The sequence below is a fragment of the Pteropus alecto genome, unplaced genomic scaffold (genome assembly GCF_000325575.1).
Source record: "Pteropus alecto unplaced genomic scaffold, ASM32557v1 scaffold7, whole genome shotgun sequence".
NCBI classification, from domain to species: Eukaryota; Metazoa; Chordata; class Mammalia; order Chiroptera; family Pteropodidae; genus Pteropus; species Pteropus alecto.
Window position 1 is genome coordinate 55,835,569 of NW_006494614.1, and position 14,938 is coordinate 55,850,506.

Here is a 14,938-nt window from a genome sequence, read left to right on the forward strand (position 1 = left end):
TAATATTAAAAGAAAATGAAAGACATTCGACTTTAAAATAGTTTTTTTAGGTGATTTGTTTAGTTTGCCAAACAGTCAGTCATAAATTATCTCTGAGATAAAAACAGGAGCATAGGGTATTTTATAGTTTATTTCATCCTTTGGGTCATAGCTATTATTAAACACCATGCAAAAGATATCAGCGATCATTGTATGCATAGAGAGGATTTACTTCTCATTAAGCATATTCCCAGTTTACTGAGAACATTTCTTGAGATACTGAGAAAATCATTTAAGACCTTTTTATATGCATTTAATGAGAAGTAGTATCCTGAACTATCTATTGAATATATATAGACTTAAAGCTAAAAGGTTTTACTGAAAACCTTTGTTTCTGAACAAAGATTCAATCTTTTCCATGACTCAGAATAATGAAAAAGGAAATATTTATTTTGAAGATAATCCAATTTATATATTATTGGACATAATACAGACCACCCAGGCCTGAAGCCTACTGTTTATAGTTAGGGATCTTAAGTCTACATATGCTCTTGATGAGCAAGACCTATCTTTGTTCCAACTAGAAAGTTTTATGTCTACAAAGGGTAATAATTTCATGTTTCTCCTCCAACCCTTGGCTAGTAAAGTTCTATCAAGTAGATCATTTTATTTCCACAGGGGAAAAGATTTCTTTGGACTTTAGTAATAATAACATTGCTAAATTTCATCTATCAAAGGACTAATGTTTAATATTGTTGGAAAACACTAGAGTTATCTTTGCCTTTCAAACCAGTTTCTTGTATAAATATATGTGTGTGTATGTGAATGTATATGCACACACATAAAATGTAGCTGAAATGTGTGAATGTACACACACACACACACACAATGTAACTAACTTGTTTTCAGTTAAAATTTGTAGTTTAACTTAAAGCTTTATTCTTTTCTATTCAGTCATCAGTTGTTAGAATTCTTTAAAAATCGATTCTAGGCTCTCTTCTTGTCTCTCTCTTTATTCTTATTGTAAACATTTACCCCATGTTCATAGATTTAACTACTATCTACTGTAATTGGAGGGAAGAAAAAGAAAATGGTGTAAAGCAGAAGCTATCAGACATGAATCTTCTTAGCTTCCCACTGGAAAGTCATGTGTGTTAGCATTTATATTTTCCAGTAAAGTAGAAGGTAGCATCTTTGATGAAACTAAGGCTAGAGAGTAAATGGCCTGAACAGAATTCAGAGGATTTGAAATGCTTGTTTTGATAAATCAGAGTAAAATGGTAGGATAGCTGTGTTCAGGATCCATTTGAGCATGGTGGTCGTATTTTGTTTTGTAATTTTCCCTAGCAACATGTACTTGCTTCATTATAGATATGGAGAAACTAGTTAATATCATTCAGGGTTTCAGTTTTGCCAGTGGAGGTGATGCAAGGACTGATTGGGGAAGGGAGTTTAGGGTAATAAAGTATTTTCTAGGGTCATGGAATTTAAGCTGTGGATAAGAAGGATAGTGAAGAAAGAAAGCATCGTTAGATGGGAAGGGAGGTCTCTTAAGAGGCCAGAGAACCTTCATGATGGGAGTAGTTCATCAAAAGAATTAGAAGAGGAGAATGTGATTTTAAGGTGAGCTGCTTGAATACATGATTCAAGAGCAGTTAGGATAACAAGATTATGGTAGTAACTATGGAAGCAGATGGTTGAAGTGAAAAATGGAGTTACTGACGTTGAGAAGGCCACAATACTAAATGGATCACACATGTAGATGTTGAAGTCACCCAGAACAATGGAAGGATTTGGAATTGAGAGAAAGACTGTGAATTAAGTTCCAAAGCCTTGGATAAATAAGAGAGCATGACAGAGAGATTGATTAGTACATGCAACAGCCATGAGGATACAAAGAGGGTGGTATGACTGAATCTCAAAGGCATGAGCCTCAAATGATCAGGATCTTTACTAAAGAATTGGAGATAATGGTATAAAGCTAGAAATAGCAAGCAAAGAAGAATGTGGTATAATCAACCTTAGTTTGAGATGGCTGCAGGGTATATGTATCTCTAAGGGACAGCTAGTTCTTACTAGAGGTAAAGAGGCAAAACACCAAACAAACAAAAACAAACAAAAACATCAAAACTTTTTTCAGATAGGGTTGAGATCATAGAACAAGGTAAAACAAAATGTACTCAGTAAATGTGATTTATTTATTGAGCAACAATAAAAAGTGGATTGCAACACTACTATTATGTCCATATCCTTTGGTTTTCATGTATGTTGTTGTTTGGGTTGGAGTATACGTATTGCAGATGGAGTTTAATACCCTCAGTGTCAATGAGATGAGTTCAAGAGTACTAGGAATGATGGGAGAAATAGTCAGAACTATGGGTGAAATCAGTGCAAAATTTGTAAGTCAAACAAAACATTTACTGTCTAAGGATGATATAATTCTATTTGTAAATGTGATAGATTGATTATGTACTTGTTGGAATTAAATTTGCTAAATGTGTGATATTGCTTAAAATGCTTCAAAGTTTTATAGTCTTTGAGTTGATAATTTGATCACATTTATAAATTATCTAAATTTATAAATATAACAATAACAATTTCTTTCTATTTAAAATAATGATTTATTTAATCTATTAAGTAATAAAACTAAATAAAAATTATTTTCTTATTGAATGAAGTCATTAGCCTTTCTTGGAAATATTTTCTAAAATTTCCTAGTGAAGTAAATTGACTCTTATTAAACAGATATATTTGGCTGTACCCATATTCCAATGTTGGACCCTGTGAATGTTTGAGAAAATCTCTTTGTGTTTAGCAATTTCTTTAAATCTATTTAGTATTGAAATGTAAATACATAATGAAGGCTATTTATTATTATTAGAATTATCAGTTGTAATCATGATAGCTAACATACATATAACACTTACATTGTGCCAAGCACTGTTTAAGTACTTAACATATGTTAATTAATCCTCAAAACAACCCTGTGAGGGTAGTAGGTACCATTCTTGTTATCCCATTTTTACAGATGGATAAACTGAGGTAAACCTCTCTAGGTTTAGCTAACTTGCTAAAAGTGGCAGAGCCAGGGCTTGGACACAGCTGTGTGAATCCAAAGTTTGTGCTCTTAACCATTATGTTACACTACTGTTTGTGATGTGTGGAAGAATGTGACCCATAAAAAATAAAAAATAAAACTTCCTTTCCTACATTGTTTCATTTTCTTAGCCTCTGTGGATTACTTAAGATTGGTTTTAGTGTTTAAGATTGAAAAATCCAAAATACAGTGGCTTAAACATGAGAGAAATTTATTTTTTATATAAAAGGGGACTCAAGATGGGCAATCCAGGGCTGATAAAGTAACTCCATAGTCATTGTGTTCTAACCTACTATCAGTTTCACCACCCTTGTGAATAAATTTTATTCTTGAGTTCACTTCCTGTACTAAGATGGCTGCTGGAATTCCAGCCATCATATCTGTCTTATAAGCCAGAAGGAAGGTGAATGGCGAAAAAAGAAAAAGAGCTGCCACCTATTGAAATCAGCTTTCTTTAGACAAAGAACTCTCCTGTTCTCATCTCGTTATTTAGAACGTAGTTATATGGCCATACGAGCTGAGAACTGTGGGCTTATATTCTAGATAGCAACATGCCTAACTAGATTCTGTTACTAAAGTAGAAAGGGAGAATGGGTATTGGGTAAGTATCTAGCAGTCTGTGAAACACCATCCTTGGTATCCACATCTTTTCAGACTGGTCTTTTATATTGATTTTATCAGCACATTTTGAACTAAGAATTTATGAAGACAAGAATTGTGAAAGAGTAGAATGGGATATTTTGTCTCTCATGGCATATAGTAAGGGTAATACAAAAAAAACAAATTAGAAGGGTCATAAGTCATGATTGCTATAGTTTTCAATAAGAGTAAACTCTTCTATAAAATGTCTAATTATACAGTCCCATAAAATGTATTATATTTTTAACAGGTTAATAAAAAGCAGTATTTTTAAATCGAACTTCTAGTTTCCTGTGTGCAGAAGGGGTAGATGAAAAAATTCTCATCTATTTCTTTTATTTCTTTAAGTTTATAGGGAAAAAATGATTATTGAACACTCTTGTATACCCCCTTTTAGAGAATGGAAGACATGCTGTATCTGATTTCTTAGGGTTGTGGGAATTTTATTATAAAGAAAAAGAAAAAACGTGTTTTGAAGGAAAAATATTTTTCTGGAAAATGTACTCCCCTCCTCCCCCTGCATACACTGAACATAATAGTAAACTTCAGATAGTTACATAGCTTATTTCTTATTTTATTCACAGCTTGGATTTCATGATTGCTTTTGGTGATACATGAAAATTTTTCACAAAATAAAGAATTTTATGCATGATATACATTTCAAAAAACAATACACGAAACTAAATAATACATGAAACTAAATGTTATGATCAGTATTCTTATTTCTCTTTAAGACAATGTGCTGTGGAATACAGGATTGCTAGGTAAATTCTTGTTTACTTTCCAGGGAGATTGAGTACCTACTCTTTTTAAAAGATAGTTTAAGTATGAATATTTATATGACCTGTTTATTATACACTATCAGCTGTTACATTTTAGATGACTTAAGTTTCTAGTAAATGATTTAAGGATTTAAACTAGAATGAGAACACCTATATCCGTATTACAAGAGTGTATTAGGAACAAAATGCTGACTTTAAGGGTCAAAGATAGAGAATGGATGATCGTGGATTTCACAAAGAATTCTCTTCTGTCTCTTCTTTGCTATTGTATTTTTACTTTTGCCACACAATTAATAAAACCATTTGACTAATGTTGTTAATGTTCTTTATTTGTTTTGTTATTTTGTTGCTTGTGGAAACCCGATTAAACCTTTCGAGAGTGGCTTTCAGTCAGAAGTGATTAATTTTGTGTTTCTAATCTGGATTCCAGCTGTTTGAGATTTTTCTCTTAGAAGTCTAGGTTTCAGATAACATCTAGATTGAAAAGACAATTCTCGTTAAAATGCCTATGCTGGTCTTTCTTAAGCAGTTTAAATTATAAGAATTTAACATTTCTAAGAATTTTACTTAGATTTTCATGTTAAAAATGCTAGTTATGCTTGACTTTATTATGTTAATAGGATTATGGATTCTGAAATTTGCTTTGAAAAGGGTAGTTTTAAGGAAGGACTATATGTGTTTAATAAAATTACTTCTAATGTCAATTAGCTAAATCAATAGAATTCAGTAGGCTGTCTCTAAGACAGTATATAACAAAAGAATGTTTCCTTAGGGCTTCTAATTCAGAAGTTACAACGTCTATTGTGAAGATACAGACTCCTTTTTAATTTTATTCACCCAAATGTAAGCAGTTTCACATATAGTTTTGACTTATACTACTTATCAAGCTTTTCTGTTTATTATTAAAATTAAGTTTCATAGCTTTCTTCATAATGTCATAAATGAAATGATATTTTCTGGAAAGTTATCAGCCATCATTATTCTCACAAGTTTTTTTTTTCTTTTTGAGAAACTTCATTTTTCTCATATTCAAATCATGTAAACCTAAAAGAATATCTGTAAAAATCTCAATTCTGTTTCTCTTATGTGAACTCTCAATTATAAAGTACTTTTCATGAAACTTGCTGTATCAGGTTACCTATCAGTTTACTTTTGGAAAGGTCACTTGTGATTGCTTCCTTCTTGACTATAATCCTTAGAAGAAAAGCCCCTTCGAAAATTATACACCAGCACTAAAAAGAGAGAGAGAGAGAGAGAGAGATTACTAAATAATGAGAGAGAGAGAGAGAGAGAAAAGAAAGAAAGAAAGAAAGAAGGAAAGAAGGAAAGAAAAGGAAAAAGAAAAGAAAGAAGAAAGCATCTGTAACCATAGCCTTACTGGGTTCAGTTGATCCATAACCAGATCCTTACTATAGATTTATATTAAGTTTTGGAGTATCAAGTATGAAGAGAAGAAAGTTATATCACACATTCTACTAACCACCCTTTTAATTTTAATCTTCAGAAAGTGACTTAACATATGCAGGCTGTAGTTGCTTTTGTGGTTATCTAGAACTGCATTGTTCAGTATGGAAGCCACTGGCTACATACAGCTATTGAGAACTTGAAATGTGGCTAGTTCAGATTTAGTGTGCTGTAAGCATAAAGCACACACCAGATTTCGAAGACTTGGTACAGAAAAAAGATGTAAATATCTCATTAAAAATTATTTTATGTCGATTATTTGTTGACATGATAATATCTTGGATATACTTGGTTAAGTGAAATATATTATTAAAATTAATTTCACATCTTTTTACTTTTAAAAATATGGCTACTAGCTAATTTAAAATTACATATATAGCTTGCATTATGTTTCTTTTGGATAGTGCTACTCTAATAGATATGATACTGGAAATGATCTCTGGATTCTTTCTGGTCCCAGCATTGTGATAATTCTGATTGATTCGGAAACCATTGTTTTATATTTGATTGTTATGATGTTGAGGTGTCAGTTGAGGATTTTTACAGTGTGCTCTTTTGGAATGCGTGGCTCTTGGAAAATCTTTTCCATTTATTAGGGCATGAACCAAACTACCTTTGCTTTAAAAGAATTTAGCCTTTAAACTTTTCATTATGCTTAGGTCTTCTCATTTCTAAATTTGAATCTTTCTGCTATTACCCTGCCTTTTATTCTTGCATTTAAAACCTCTAATTTATTTTATCTCAATGATTCCACTTTTTCTAAAACTTTCGACTTTATAGTGTGAGTTCTATCTTCACTAGGTATAGAATGGTGCAGTAGAAAGAATATAGGATTAACAGTCAGAAGTCTTTGATTCTAACTTTGTTTCCTCTAATAATTTATTAGCTGAACAATCTTAGACAAGACACTTTCTTCCTAAACCTCAATATTTTTAACTGTAAAATGGATCTTGTGAGGATCAAATAAAATACCATATGAATATTGTTATTACCGACCCATGTTCTTATTCAGAGGTCTTTTCAACCTTTTTTTGATAGTATTTGACTTCAATAGTACTATCTTTTTCTAGTAACCTTTATTTCTTGCTGTTTACTTTTATTATCAACTTAAGTCTTCTTCTTCATCCATTGATATTTGTGGGACTATTAGTCCTTAGTCCATCTAACAGACTATGGTTATAAAGAAAAATAGAACAAATATATTTCTCAGAAAATGGAAATTATCACTTGGAATTTGCATATAAACATTTATAAGCTGAGATCATAAATTCAGCAAAAAGTTCCAAACACCAAATGGGGGGAGGAGTGAGAATACCACAAATTGTAGAAAACAAGACCCGAGGGAAAGGGAAAAAAGGAACATAACGTGTTTTGAATACCTGTCATGTTCCAGGTATTGCTCTTGATAGATTGTTGTATGTTACCTCATTTTATTTCATGTTCACCACAACCTTTTAAGGGACAGTTTTGGTTTTTTTTTCCCTCTTATTGTTTAGAGGAAGAAACTGAGGACCAGACCTATTAAGTACTTTGCTTTTAGGTTATTTAGGTCCCTCCTCATTGTTTATCTGCATTTTCCCTCAAGACCACTGTTTGGTAAATACTGTTTACTTTGGGCATTTGAGTTCTGTGCTAATGATGTAGATAGAGTTGGTCTCAAGTATACTAGCAAAAGTAAATGAAACTTGAGTGTTTTTAAACAAAGACACCAGATATGAGATTTATGAAATGTATTTTGTACTTTTTTGGGAAACATAGGTCTCTAGACCAGATTCAGAGTGGGTGGAACGGGTATTAGCAGTAATTCAGGAAACCCTCCCTTCCCAAGCTAGAAATGTCAACAGAACTTTGGGTCTGAATGCTGCTGAACACTAAAAATGAAACCCTTCTCAATGACTGATTTTCTTTCCCACATTCCCTTAGGGCCCAATGCGATTCTGCCAGCTACTCCCTTTACTGGTAGGCAAAGCTAAAATGATAATTGTAAATTTGTGAATTATTCCGTCCGTGACTTTCAGAGCTAAATCCAGACTTATTTGAAATGTCTTCACAAATGTGACTTGTAACAATCTCTGCCCATTTTCCTCAAAGCTTTCCTTCTTGTCTGTACTTTCTACTTAATAGCTCCCTAGCACGCTCATACATGTTTTTCTCAGGTTCCAGCAGTACATTCCTACCTTCTGACTTTCTGACTTAGTTTTTTAGAAAGGCCAAAATATGCTAAATATCTTGTTGTGCTTTAGAGGTCTTATGGCATGTATTCTATGCTGACTCAAGCGTAGGATTAGTAGTAGGAGTGAATAAACTCTTGAGAAATAAATACCATATTTTCAACTCCATGTCCTTATATTAAAGAAGGCTAGGTAAGACATTTACAAAATATGATTTGTAAGTGCACTGGTTTCTAAAGGAACCTTTTTCTCTCTAAGGAGTTCTAAGAGGCATCTCTTGTATCTTTAGAGCAAAAATAACCTCTAACCTCTTCTTCATTCTTTGTTTTATTTAAATGAATGAATATTTGAGAAGTCCTTGTCTCCATGTTCAGGCCCCTACAATTTTTCTATTAAAAATTTAATTTATTTTTAATTTATTTTTATTATAGTTACATTGATTAATAAAATGCAGTGTTTCAGGTGTACAATTCAACAGTAAGGCATACACACACACACACACACACACACACACACACAAAAAATTTTCTTTTTTTGTGAAGTGTTACTATTACATTGGGTAATTATATTTCAAACTAAATACAAGAATGTTATTTTCTTCTACTCTGTTACGTGGTTGTCTTTTGTGTTTTTACTTGACTCTCCCTTCTCTTTTAGCCTCTTGAAATTTTTCCTCTGAAGCTTCAATTCCCTTTCCTTTTTTTCTACAAAAATGATGTGAAGAACAAGGTGTAGCTTGGAGTCAAAAGTAATTTCATATATTTAAACACTAGCAACCATTACAGGTTTCTTGAGGTCAAAGCCTACCTATGAGTCACTTGGCTCTTGAGTGACCGACCGTATGTTAGGCGCTGGACTAACTCTTAAGAATGTTGAGTTTTAATACACTGTTGCCAAAAAAAAAAAAAAAGCTCTGTGTAGTATTTGACAGCATACTGAAAACATAAAATATAGCCCACACATATAAACTTGTTGGAAGACAAAATACATTTTTCACCAAGTTAGAGTTTCAGAGTGAGAAAAGCCAAGCTAGTTTGGATTTTAAAGTTTTCCACCCACTTTTCTCTACTGCCCAGCTCTACAGGGACTCCTAATCGTGTAGCACTGAAAAGAAAATTAGTTTTTGTCTTTCTAAATAATAATATTGATTTTGACTCAGAAGCATTTAAATTTACATATGCAAAGGAATATATAAAATTACAAGGACTGGACACCACCTAGTATGGTATTTGAGGAAATTAAGATGCAATAGGATAACTTAGAATGCATCCATCCATTATTTTTTGCCCTTCTTTAAAAAAGAACAGATAATCCTAAAAGAAATATGTTTGTATGTATATGTATATATGTGTATGTGTGTACATATGTATATCATTAGCTCCTTTTATGTATTTTTAAACATTTCTTAATGTAGGCTTGTTAAATGTTCTAAGATATTTTCTTGTCAAGTATTAGATCATATATACCTTAAATATTCTAAGATATTTTTCTGTAAAAAACTACATGTGTATGTTCCACCTTTCTAAGTTAATAAAGCAAGAGCATATTGCAGAAAGTCAGCTTATAACAGATATAGATGGTACTATAAACATACTCTGTAAATATACTCTAATTATTTGCTATGCTTAATTCAACAGAACTCAGATAATTTCCACATATAGAATTATTATACACTAATAGAAATAGATAAGCTACTGTCAAGGTAAAATATAATCTTTAACATTCCATTATTTAGTGTTTATTTGTATTAGAAATTCTTTTACTTTGGGTAGAATGTTAATTATATAGTAAATGTTAATTACTATATGTTCTTCTTAGAACATATAAGGGGATATATCATCAGTGTTCTCCAGAGTTGAATGTTCTAGTCCATCTCATACAAATTTAGTATTGTTTCAATTATAGGATTTTAATTGAGACCTAGAATCAGATTGGGACTGTATCAAGTTTGAGAAGATCATACAAAATTGTGGGTAATATTTTGTATCAAAATATTTAAGTTGTGAGGAATATTAAGTACCATTCAATTCAGCCCTTTCATTTTATACTTAGAACAGTAAGGCTCAGAAACGGAAGTTTCTTTTTGAGGTTTTATAATTATATCTGTTGACCTGTTTGTAGGTGAACCGATCATTTCTGTTGAAATTCATGATAACTTCGAGACATTCTAAGTCATTAATGTTGTTGGCTCTGATAAAAGTAGATGAAACATTGCTCAAGTAAGAGTAGCTGTCTTTTCTTTCTCTTGCATTTTGAAATTATCAATGTCACATAATTGATACCTAAGAAATACCTTCTAGGTGACTTTAGTTTACTGAACTCTATTTTCCACACTAATGGCTGTCTTTGAAAGAATATGGGCCTTATAGGTTTAGATGACCTTTGATACTTCCCTGTTTCTCATTTAGTCTGGTCAGATAGGGTTTTCTTTGTTTTTGTTTTGAAGGAAGCATGACTGTTTGCATATAAATCTATTGTCCGTTTTATGTATATATTCAAAAAAACTTAGTTTCCCCAAATAGTCTGATAAATTAAAACTTTTTCATTCTAGTTTTCTACCTGTTGTAGAATTTCACTTTTAATAAAGCTTTGAGGGAAAAATAACACAACTTTTTCTAAAGTTTTCAAAATATATCAGAGTATTCCTGTAACTAGTCCCTTATTCTTCCCTACCCTTCCCAATTCTCCCAAAAAACATTTGCAAAAGTAGTGTTGTAAGGTTGGTAAGGGTCATCAAATTCCTATAGAAGGAACAAGGACTTCAGGAAACCATTATCCTCCACACCGTCCCCTCACGGAATCTTTTTTGGTGTTCTTTTGTATTTATCTTTATCACTTATTCCTTCCCTGGAGCTGATTTGCCAATTTTGTCATTTTAGAAGTATAATCCAGAGGGTTATACATTTAATGCTCATTGAGTAGTTTTGAAATTTTTGTAGCTCTTTCATTACAAACATTTGATCATGTGGTTAGCTAGCTCTTTGTTAGGGTGGTCAAACCCTCTCTGTACTTTTACCCTCTCCTCAGGAAAGAAAACGAACCCAACCCTAAGGCAATAACAACCTACTGAGTACCTTCTCTCTTTCAGACTATATATATCTTTTAACTTCCATAACAATCCTCTTGTGGCAAATAATATTATTCAGTTTTACATTTGGGGAAACTGAAGCTCTGTGACATCAAGTAATTTAATTGTTATTCCTACAAGTTCTCTTGTGTTCTTTTGCAATTAGTTCCTGCCTCCATCCTCATCCCTGGTACCAAGTACTAATCTGCTTTCTGTCACTATAGATTAGATTTCCTTTTTTTCTAGAATTTTATATAAATGGAATTACACAGTATGCACTTTGTGTCTGGCTTCTTCTGAACATGTTTTGGAGGTTCATCCATTTTGTTGAGTCTCTCAGCAGTTTTTTTTTATTGCTGAGTAGTATTCCCCTGTAGCTTCATTTTGCTTATGCATTCACATGTTGATGGGCTCATTTCCAGTTCAGGTCAGTTTTTTTTTTTTAATTTGAAAGTTTATGTTGCATGTACTGTTGTTTTTGATTTGTAAATAATGATATGCTCATATGATTATATCTATTTGTATATTTAGAAGGAGGGCTGTAATGTTGGACCTTTTTAGATAATGGTGTTAATTTCATGGCAGGTACTGTCTATACTTCCTCTTGCTGTTTGTTTCACTCACTGTTTGGCTCACTGTTTCACCTCAGGGTTTAAGCCTATGGACTTGATATGGGTAGAGACTATTCATTTTCTTTATAGTCTCAATGCCGAAGATGATAACTGCCATCCCTTTATCTTTGTAACTGTGCTTGTTGTAGCAGTAGCAGAGGCAGTAGAAATAGGTGACATTTATTGAGCACTTAGTGTAATATTCATATGAAGTTAGTGCAATTATTTGCATTTTATGGATGGACATACACAGAATTTAAATGACTTGTCTGATTCCATAGCCCTTCCTTTTAACTCTGCTGCCTCAGTGGTTAATAATTGTAGAACAAATGAATAAATGTGTAAATGAATAGCCATTGCTTCATAGTTCTCCAGATATAGTGTTAATAGGTTTAGATGACCTATTAATAGCTACACAAATATGTATAGCTATTGCATTTGATATGACTTATTGGTATTCTTGGTTTTCATCATCCTTCCCTATTCCCACAATAAATAGCTACACAAATATGTATAGCTATTGCATTTGATATGACTTATTGGTATTCTTGGTTTTCATCATCCTTCCCTATTCCCACAATAAATAAATGATGTGTTTTATTAATTATATACACACACAGCAACATGTAGAACTACCATTATGGTTGCTGGAAATGAGGTTACTCTCTATAGCAGAAATGGCCTAGAGGAATTCCTTATTGGATAGTGATAAGCAAGAAATAGATTTTTATTATGTTAAAGCATTGAGATTTTTTTTTGGCTTGTTTATTATAACAGCTAGTATTACTTACTTGAATTTAATAGTGTCAAGTTTGATACTTTTTCTTTAGTTATGTTTTTGAAAAGAGGTACTATTTTAAACTAATTTGTATTATCAAAAGGTCTTAAAGTTGATGTGTAGTTTAATCTATTATCTTAAAATGAAGAATATAATTTTTTAGATGGCTTTAATATCTGTTGCTTTCAACAGAATTCAGTTTGTAAGCTGACATTTTAAAAATTTAAATATTTCTAAGTGACATTATAGTTTAAATAATGAAATGGGATTCAGTAGTAGGTCATGAAAGGTATGCTTGGAATATCTGTTGTACACAATTCTAGTCATGTTATTCTTCTAGTAATGTCATTCTTTTGCCTTTTATGTAAAATTCAAACTCATTTTTGGCATAGTATGGCTTGTGCCAGTCTTTCCGCACTCTGCTTTTTTTTTTTTTTTTAAATCTCAATGCTCCAGTCATGTTAAACCCCTTCAGTTCCTCTTTTTTCTAAGTCTTATATATTGTCTCCTCTCCCCACTTCCAACTTTCTTCTTCTGCTTCTTCCTTTATGTATCTCCTTAAATATCTTTTTTTCCCCCCCTCTGGATAGCCTTACATGACCAAGCCAAGGTTAGGCATCTCTCCTTTGTATTCCTGTAGCACTGTGTAGTTTCTGTTAAAGTAGTTTGTATACTGTACTAGCACTTTTCACTTACCTGTATATCCTACTGCATTGTAAACCCCTGAAGAACACAGACAATGACTATCCTAGGCACTTGGCAACCTGCCTGGTATATAGTTGACTTGTAGTAAATACATGTGAAATATTTAACTGCTTGAATGCGTGAATGAATGATGAATGAATGTGAATAATGCCCCTACCTACAAACTTTATGCTCTCAACTCATTTACTCAATTACAATTCCTAGTAAAGTGATAGACATGCATTCCCAATACTGCCTTCTGGATTTGATAGTTTTATATTACAGTCATTGTTATATTTCATTTGGGGTATTAAAAAATAGCTCCTCATTAAGAAAAGAGACTTCTATTTAGACTCCTCTTTATTTACATTTATGTCTAAGGGTAAATTTATACCAAATAATCAGTGTAAAAATTCAATAGAAAATTATATTAAGATGATCACTGGCCTGGGATCCCTTTCCCTTCCAGGATCCCCAAGGTTGATGTTCTCCTTCCACACTGCCAGGGATTCAGCTGGTCTGGCATGAGCCCCTGTCTGGAACCCTGGCTTGGCCCCCAGGTTGGAGTTGCCCAGAGCCTACCCTAAGAGCCACAGCCCAGCAGCAGTGGTAGTTGTAGTCAGGAGGGTCCATGCTTGTGATTCTCAGTGGAGAGGGAAAACAGAGATTCATAATGAAAACCGGCCCCTGTCGGCCACTGATTCTCCAAAGGTGGACGCTGCCCCTTCTTGTTCAGAATGCCCCAGGTGAAACATCAGAAGAGGAGCCTTAGAGGCACCCTGCCCAGCAAGAGCCTGGTCAAATGCAGGCCTCAAAGGAGGTGACAGAGTCCAACTCTTGCAAGTTTTTAGCTAGGAACAAGATTATTAACTACCCCACCATTATTAACCACAACACAAGGTGGTGGCCATCCCCAATGATTCCGATAGCCATAGCATCATCACAGCATTGACTGCCAAAGGAGAAGAGTGGAGGCAGTGGACCCAGCAAATTCATCCTTATCAGCTGTAGGGGAAACCCCACTTACCTTCCTCAACCTCAAGCCTGAACCAGCGATGATCCCAAGAGGACAGAAATGATTACTGAGACCTTGGGAATAAAGCCTACAGCTAAATATGTGAATCTTCCTAGATAACCTGGAGCCCTTCTTTGGCAGAGATGGAGTACAGGCGGCAGGCTGCACTCTCCACAATAGCTTGACCAATATCCAGTGGCTTGGAAAGATAAGTTCTGATAAACTGGGCTCCTGCAGCATCAAGCAAGAGATGGAAGGAAAGGAGAATTGTCACCTAGAGCAGAGTCAGGGTAAATTTGAAGAACTGCTGGAGCATCAACATTCTGGCAGGACTGTGTCTGAGCAGCCCCCATACTCTTACACAGACATGATACAGTTTACCATCAACAGCACTGAGAGGAAACACATGACCTTGAAAGACATCTATACTTGGATTGAGGACCCCTTCTCCTGTTTTAAGCATATGACTGAGCCAGGCTGGAAAAATTCCATTTGCCATACCTTTCTTTCTATGTTTGTTCAAGAGACATCTGCAAGGTCTCCTTTTGGACTATTTAACTCAGTGCCAATCGCTACTTGGCCTTGGACCAGTTGTTTAAGCCGCTGGACCCATGGTCTCCACAGTCACCCAAGCACTTGGAATTACAGAAG

General features: G+C 33.6%; 1 protein-coding gene and 1 pseudogene across 4 annotated transcripts in view; both read left to right on the forward strand.

Moving 5' to 3' along the window:
• The window catches only part of TMEM135 (transmembrane protein 135), a 239,027-nt gene that overhangs the window by 187,334 nt on the left and 36,755 nt on the right, over nt 1–14,938 (forward strand). The gene's annotated exons all lie outside the window — the stretch shown is intronic.
• The window catches only part of LOC102898410, a 2,474-nt pseudogene continuing 1,263 nt past the window's right edge, over nt 13,728–14,938 (forward strand).